The sequence below is a fragment of the Chiloscyllium plagiosum genome, chromosome 1 (assembly GCF_004010195.1).
Source record: "Chiloscyllium plagiosum isolate BGI_BamShark_2017 chromosome 1, ASM401019v2, whole genome shotgun sequence".
NCBI classification, from domain to species: Eukaryota; Metazoa; Chordata; class Chondrichthyes; order Orectolobiformes; family Hemiscylliidae; genus Chiloscyllium; species Chiloscyllium plagiosum.
This window is the reverse complement of record NC_057710.1, coordinates 4,813,600-4,821,272: the sequence shown is the minus strand read 5'-3', so window position 1 is coordinate 4,821,272 and position 7,673 is coordinate 4,813,600. Positions and strand designations below refer to the sequence as shown.

The window sequence follows — 7,673 nt, the reverse complement described above, 5'->3', positions numbered from 1 at the left end:
GTACTCAATACTCTGACCAATAAAGGAAAGCATACCAAACGCCTTCTTCACTATCCTATCTACCTGCAACTCCACTTTCAAGGAGCTATGAACCTGCACTCCAAGGTCTCTTTGTTCAGCAATACTCCCCAGGACCTTACCATTAAGTGTATAAGTCCTGACCTGATTTGCCGATCCAAAAAACACCACCTCACATTTATCTGAATTACACTCGATCTGTCACTTCTCAGCCCATTGGCCCATGTGATCAACTTCCCGTTCTAATCTGAGGTAACCCTCTTCGCTGTCCACTACACCTCCAATTTTGGTGTCATCTGCAAACTTACTAACTGTACCTCTTATGCTCACATCCAAATCATTTATGCAAATGACAAAAAGTAGAGGGCCCAGCACCGATCCTTGTGGCACTCCACTGGTCACAGGCCTCCAGTCTGAAAAACAACCCTCCACCACCACCCTCTGTCTTCTACCTTTGAGCCAGTTCTGTATCCAAATGGCTCGTTCTCCCTATATTCCATGAGATCTAACCTTGATAATCAGTCTCCCATGGGGAACCTTGTCAAACGCCTTACTGATGCCCATATAGATCACATCGACTGCTCTGCCCTCATCAATCCTCTTTGTTACTTCTTAAAAAAACTCAATCAAGTTTGCGAGACATGATTTCCCACGCACAAAGCCATGTTGACTATCCCAAAGCAGTCCTTGCCTTTCCAAATACATGTACATCCTGTCCCGCAGGATTCCCTCCAACAACTGACGTCAGGCTCACTGGTCTATAGTTCCCTGGCCCATCTTTAATATTGGCAGCACGTTAGCCAACCTCCAGTCTTCTGGCAACTCATCTGTGACCATCGATGATACAAATAATCTTTCGAATTGTCTACCCCAAGAAGCAGTGGTGACTCAATCAGTGGGAATATTAACTGATTGACAAATTTTACTGGGGGTCATGAGTTCAAGGTGAGAGGGGGAAAGTTTCATGGAGATATGCGTGGAAAGTTCTCTGCAGAGAGGTTGTGGGTGCCTGGGGCCAGCGAAGGTGGTAGAGGCAGACACGATAGTATATGGAGAGGTACTGGCTGGCCTGTGCCTCCATTCTGTCTCCCTCCTGTGCTCCATACCCTTGGTACCCAACAGAAGCTAATCTCAATTCAGAATGCTCCAACTGACTCCAAATTTCCACAGCCCCCATAGGGAAAAAAAGTTCCAGATGGTCACTCCTATAAGTGTGAACAAATCCTTTTCAGTGTCAGCCCACAGAAGCCACTTGGAGACAAACAAATCGGTTGGTTGACTTTCCTTGCATCGTAATGTGACCATAACAAGAGTCACTGGTTATTCAGCGGCACTCCCTCGTGGAGAGTCAACACAAACAAGAGAGCAGCAGAACCTGGCAGGCCCTGCACAAAACAGCGTCATATTGAGGCATCCAGGACTCTGCGAGGTTGTGTACGAACGCGAAAAGAGCTTCTGTCCTTCCAGCAGGGTCAGGGTTCAGTTTCAGTTGATTCAGCCATCCAGTCGCCGGGAGCAATGTACTCACTGGGTTAAACTCAAGGGAAAGAATCTGCATTTCGGCAACACCAGGATGAGCCAAAGTGTTTCACGGATGGGTTGCAACATCAGAAATGATGCAGCCAAATTATCCCGACAGCAAGATCCCAGAAGCAGCAATGTGAGAGAACAAAGAACAGTACAGCACAGGAACAGGCCCTTTGGCCCATCAAGACTGTGCTGACACACAATACCTTTCTAAATTAAAAACCTTTCCCCTCTACGCTGCCCGTAGCCCTCTATCCCCTGCCTATTCGTGTATCTATCAATGTGTCTATTAAACATTGCTACTGTATCTGCCTCCACCAGCTCCTCTGCAAGTGCATTCCAGGCACTCACTACCCTCCGTGTAAAAAAAACCCGTCTCTCACATCTCCTTCAAATTCTCCCCCTTTTACCTTAAACCTAAATCGCCTTAATAGTGACATTTCTACCCTGAGGAGAAAGGCACTGACTATCCATTCCATCCATGTCTCTCATTATTTTGTAAATCTCAATCAGGTCGCCCCCTCAGCCTCCCACGTTCAAGTGAAGACAAACCAAGTTTGTCTAATCCCTCCTCACAGCGAATACCCTCCAAACCAGAGATGCCTCTCTGTAGCCTCTCGAAAGCCTCCACATCCTTCTAGTCATGTGGCGACCAGGACTGTACACAATATTCCAAATGTCGGCTGACTATTCTGAAGGATCTGCAGGAGCAGAAAGATCGGGTATCAATCATTAAAGGTGGTCGGAAAGGTATACTGAGCTGGTAATAAAACACGCATTATTTTAGGCTTCGTAGAAAGGGGCGGAGAGTACAAGATCAATGAAGATTCAGGATTAGATTCAGGAAGGGAAGGTCATGTTTGACAAACTTAATGGAGCTCTTTGAGGATGTAACAAACACTGTGGATGGAGGGGAATATGTGGATGGTGGATTTCCAGAAGGCATTCAATAAGGTGCCGCATAAAAGACTCATCCATAAGATATGAATGGATGGAGTTGCAGGGAATGTACTAGCATGGATAGAGGACTGGCTAACCAATAGAAAGCAGAGAGTTGGAATAAATGGGTGTTTCTCTGGTTGGAGATCAGTAGTGAGCAGGGTGCTGCAGGGGTCGGTGTTGGGCCCACAACTGTTCATGACAAATATAAATGATTTGGAAGAGTGTAAGAGTGAGAATAATGTATCAACATTTTGCTGATGACTCTACATTGAGTGGAAAGGCAAACTGTGCAGAGGATGTGGAGGGTCTGCAGAGATATTTAGATAGGATAAGTGAGAGTCACAAAGTGCAGTGCTGATAAGGCACAACCAGTCAGGAAGCATCCAGGGAGCAGAAGAATCGATGGTTAGAGCAGAAGCTCTTCATCAGGAATTTCTCCCAGGTTCGGTGAGTGGGCAAGCGTCTGGGAGCAGGGAGGTTCTGCTGCAATTGTACAAGGTCACACCTGGAGTATTGTGCGCAGTTCTGGTCTCCTTACTTGAGGAAGGATACACTGACTTTGGAGGTGGTGCAGAGGAGGTTCACCAGGTTGATTCTGGAGATGAGGGGGTTACCCTCTGAAGAGAGATTGAGCTGCCTGGGACTGTACTCGCTAGAATTTAGAAGAATGAGTGGGGATCTTATAGAAACATATAAAATTATGGAAGGGATAGATAAGATAAAGGCAGGCAAGTTGTTTCCGCTGGTGGGTGAGACTAGGACTAGGAGACATGCCCTCAAGATTATAGGGAATGGATTTAGGACAAAGATGAGGAGGAACTGCTTTTCCCAGAGAGTAGGGAATCTATGGAATTCTCTGCCCAAGGAAGCGGAAGAGGCAGCTTCGTTAAATATATTCAAGACACAGTTGGATGGGGTTTTGCACGGTAGAGGAATTAAGGTTTATGGGGATGATGCAGGTTGGAGGAGCTGAGATGATGGATAGATCAGCCATGGTCTGAATGAATGGTGGAGCAGGCTCGATGGGCCAAATGGCCTACTCCTGCTTCTATTACTATGAAACTATGAAGATGTGATAAACTTGCAGACAGCAGTGATTTGACAACAGCTGGAGTATAGTTGTGTTTTTTTAAATTTTCATTTTGTGGGACGTGGATGTCATTGGCTGGACCCAGCATTTATTACCCGTCCCTATTTACCCCTTTAGAAGGTTCTTAAACCGCTGCAGTCCATGTTCTGTAGATAGACCCACAATGCCCTTAGGGAGGGAATTCCAGGATTGTGACCCAGCCACAGTGAAGGAACAGCGCTATATGTCCAAGTCAGGATGGTGGGTGGCTTGGAGGGGAACCACCAGGGGCTGGTGTTCCCATGTATCTGCTGCCCTTGTCCTTCGAGATGAAAGTGGTCGTGGATTTGGAAGATGCTGCCTGAGGATCTTTAGTGAATTTCTGCTGCGCATCTTAGAGATAATACACACTGCTTCTACAGATCATCGGTGGTAGAGGGAGTGGATGCTTGTGGAGTGGTGCCAATCGAGAGTCCAGCTTTGCCCTGGATGGTGTCAAGCTTCTTGAGTGTTGTTGGAGCTGCCACCATCCAGGCAAGTGGGGAGTATTCCATCACCCTCCTGACTTGTGCCTTGTAGATGGTGGACAGGCTTTGGGGAGTCAGGAAGTGAGTTATCCACCAGCGTATTCCTCGTGTCTGACCTGCTCTTGTAGCCATTGTATTTAATGGTGAGTCCAGTTAGTTTCTGGTTACTGATAACTCCCAATGGGTGACTCAATGATGAAAACACCATTGAACGTCAGGGAACAGCAGTTAGATTGTCTGTCATTGGTGATGGTCATTGCCTGGCATTTGCGTGGCGTGAATGTTACTTTCCACTTGTCAACCCAAGGCTGGATATTGTCCAGATCTTAGAGTGTGGTGCTGGAAAAGCACAGCAGGTCAGGCAGTATCCAAGGAGCAGACAAATTGATGTTTTGGGCAAAGGTTCATTCTCAGGAACCTGAAACGTGAATTTTCCTGCCCCTTGGATGCTGCCTGACCTGCTGTGCTTTTTCAGCACCGCACTCTTCACTCTGATCTTCAGCATCTACAGTCCTCACTTTCTCCTGTTGTCCAGATCTTGTTGAATGTGAGCACGGACTGCTTCAGTATCTGAGGAGTTGCGAATGGTGCTGAACATTATGCGATCATGTGCAAACATCTCTACTTCTGACCTTATGGTGGAGGGAAGTTCATTGATGAAGCAGCTGAAGATGGTTAGGTCGAGGACACTCCCCTGAGGAACTCCTGCAGAGATGTCCTGAAGCTGAGATGACTGACCTCCAACAACCACAACCATCTTCCTATGTGCCAGGTCTGACTCCAACCAGTGGAGAGTTTACCTCCTGATGCTCATTGATTCTAGTTTTGCCAGGGCTCCTTGACACCACACTCGGGCAAATGCAGCCTTGATGTCAAAGGATGTCATTCTCTCCTCCCCTCTGGAGTCCAGCTCTTCTATACAGTTCAGGGTGCCACTATACAGGAAAGATGTGAATGCATTGGAGAGCATGCAGAAGAGGTTTATTAGATTGGTTCCAAGGATGAGAAAGTTCCATTGTGAGGTTAGGTTGGAGAAGCTGGAACTGTTTCCCTTGGCTAAGAGATCTGATAGATGTTGTCAAAATCATGCAGGGTCTGGACTGTGTCGATGGGTAGAAACTGTTCCCACTTGTAAAGACATCAGGAGACAGAGGGTAGAGTTTTAAACTCATTCACTAAAGAAGCAAATGTGAGGTGAGAGAAAGTTTTTCTGCCGTGACTAGACAGTGTCTGGAACGCACTGCCAAGCTATGTGGTGGAGGCAGGTTCAATGGAGGCATTCAAGACAACATTGGTGGATTATTTAAGTAGAGACAATGGGCAGGGAAATGGGGAATAGAGACTAAGTTAAAATGTTCAGAGAGCTGGGGTAGACAGGATAGGCTGAATGGCCTCCTTATACACCATAGCAAAGTGTGCAGAGGACACTGAAAGTCTGCAGAGGGATACAGGTAGGTTCAGTGAATGGGCAAGGGTCTGGCAGATGGAGTACAATGTTGGTAAATGTGAGGTCATCTATTTCGGTCGGAATAACAGCAAAAGGGTCTATTATTGAAATGGTGAAAAATTGCAGTACGCTGCTGTGCAGAGGGACCTGGGTGTCCTTGTGCATGAATCACAACAAGTTGGTCTGCAGATGCAGCAGGTAATTAGGAAGGCAAATGGAATTTTGTCCTTCATTGCTAGAGGGCTGAACTTTAAAAACAGGGAGGTAGAGCTGCAGCTGTATAGGGTGCTGCTGGTGAGGCCACACCTGGAGTACTGTGTACAGTTTTGGTCTCCTTACTTGAGAAAGGATGTACTGGCACTAGAGCAAATGCAGAGGAGGTTCACGAGGTTGATTCTGGAGTGGAGAGGGTTGGCTTATGAAGAGAGATTGAGTAGACTGGGATTATACTCATTGGAATTCAGAAGAATATGGGGGGGGAGTCTTATAGAAACGTAACCCTAACCTGATAAAATTATGAAGGGAGGTCATTTCCACTAGAAACTAGAACTAGGGGGTATCGCCTCAAAATAAGGGGTAGTAGAGTTAGGACGGAGCTGAGGAGGAACCTCATGGGGGTACCTCGTTGAATGTTTTGAAGGTAAAGTTCGATAGATTTTTGAACAGTAAAGGGATTAAGGGTAGTGGTGAGAGGGCGGGGAAGTGGAGCTGAGTCATGAGAAGATCAGCCATGATCTTATTGAATGGTGGAGCAGGCTCAAGGGGCCAGATGACCTACTCCTGCTCCTTGTTCTTATGTATAACAATTGTATAATTCTGCTCCAGCACTGGGTGTTTAGTATGTCAGTCAGAACAGAAGAGAACATTCTACAATAAACAGGAAAACATATTTTGCAGAAGAGGGAGCTGAAAAGAACTGTTGAAGGGGGGGAAGAGTTTTAGATTAGATTCCCTACAGTATGGAAACAGGCCCTTTGGCCCAACAAGTCCACACTGACCCTCCGAAGAGTAACCCGCACAAACATTTATCCCTGATTAGTGCACCTAACACTATGGGCAATTTAGCATGGCCAATTCACCTGACCTGCACATCTTTTGTATTGTGGAACGAAACCAAAGCACCCAGAGGAAACTCACGCAGACACGGGGAGAAGGTGCAAACTCCACACAGACAGTCGTCTGAAGTCGGAATCTAACCCGGGTCCCTGGCACTGTGGGGCAGCAGTGCTAACCACTGAGTCACCGTGCCGCCCACAAAACAAATTAAGTTGCATGTATGCAACATCTCTCACCAAAAAGCACTTTATAACCAACAAACCAAGTGTGGTAACTGTTGTGATTTAGCAAACACAGCAACCAACAGCTCCCACACACAGCGATGGGAGAATGGCCAAATATGTTGCCTTTCCTCGTCTTATTACAGGGGCCATTGCTGCCCATGGCACCAAGTATAGCTCCACTGATCACCTCAGAGATACAATACAAGGTTGCACGCGGGAAGGCAGGGGAAGATGGGACCCCTGACTGTACAGCACTCCCTGTGTGGATAGTGGGTTGACAATAGGAAACCAAGAACAAAAACCATAGGTCAGAAAAATGGAATCTGTGACATAGCATAGAATCAGCAGCAATGTTACAAAAGAAAATGTGATAGCATCTCGCTTACAGACCAAAACATGCGGCATGAAGGACCTAACTAGTGAGATCCTGCTACATACAAACAGTCTGGCAACAGTATTCCAGCCAGTGTGAAACACTCTTAGGACATCACGTCCTGAAAGATCAAATATAAACTCATGTTTGGTCTAATCCTTTTTATTAGTCCCCCATACAAGCATGTTAGCTGATCAGTGAGTATTATTGTCGAGTTGAATGGATTGCAGGAGAGGAACTTTTTCCAGATCCCTGTGAGAGTTGAGTTTTAATCGTGAATGAATGATCCAATGCTCTCACCCCTATCCTGAACCACAAGAGAAGCAGCCATGGCTATCAGCGTATAACCTGCTCTTCACAACAAAGATGCATCAAAGCATATTAGAGCTACTCAAAATGATCGGAGTGATAAAGGAGAGTGAGTTGTTGTTGGAGTGAGTGAGGTGTTGTAGAGAGTTGCAGAGAGTGAGATATTGTAGAGAGTGAGTTG

General features: G+C 46.3%; 1 protein-coding gene across 1 annotated transcript in view; it reads right to left on the bottom strand.

Annotated features, from left to right (window-relative positions):
* The window catches only part of LOC122554658 (dysferlin-like), a 283,205-nt gene that overhangs the window by 269,211 nt on the left and 6,321 nt on the right, over positions 1–7,673 (bottom strand). The gene's annotated exons all lie outside the window — the stretch shown is intronic.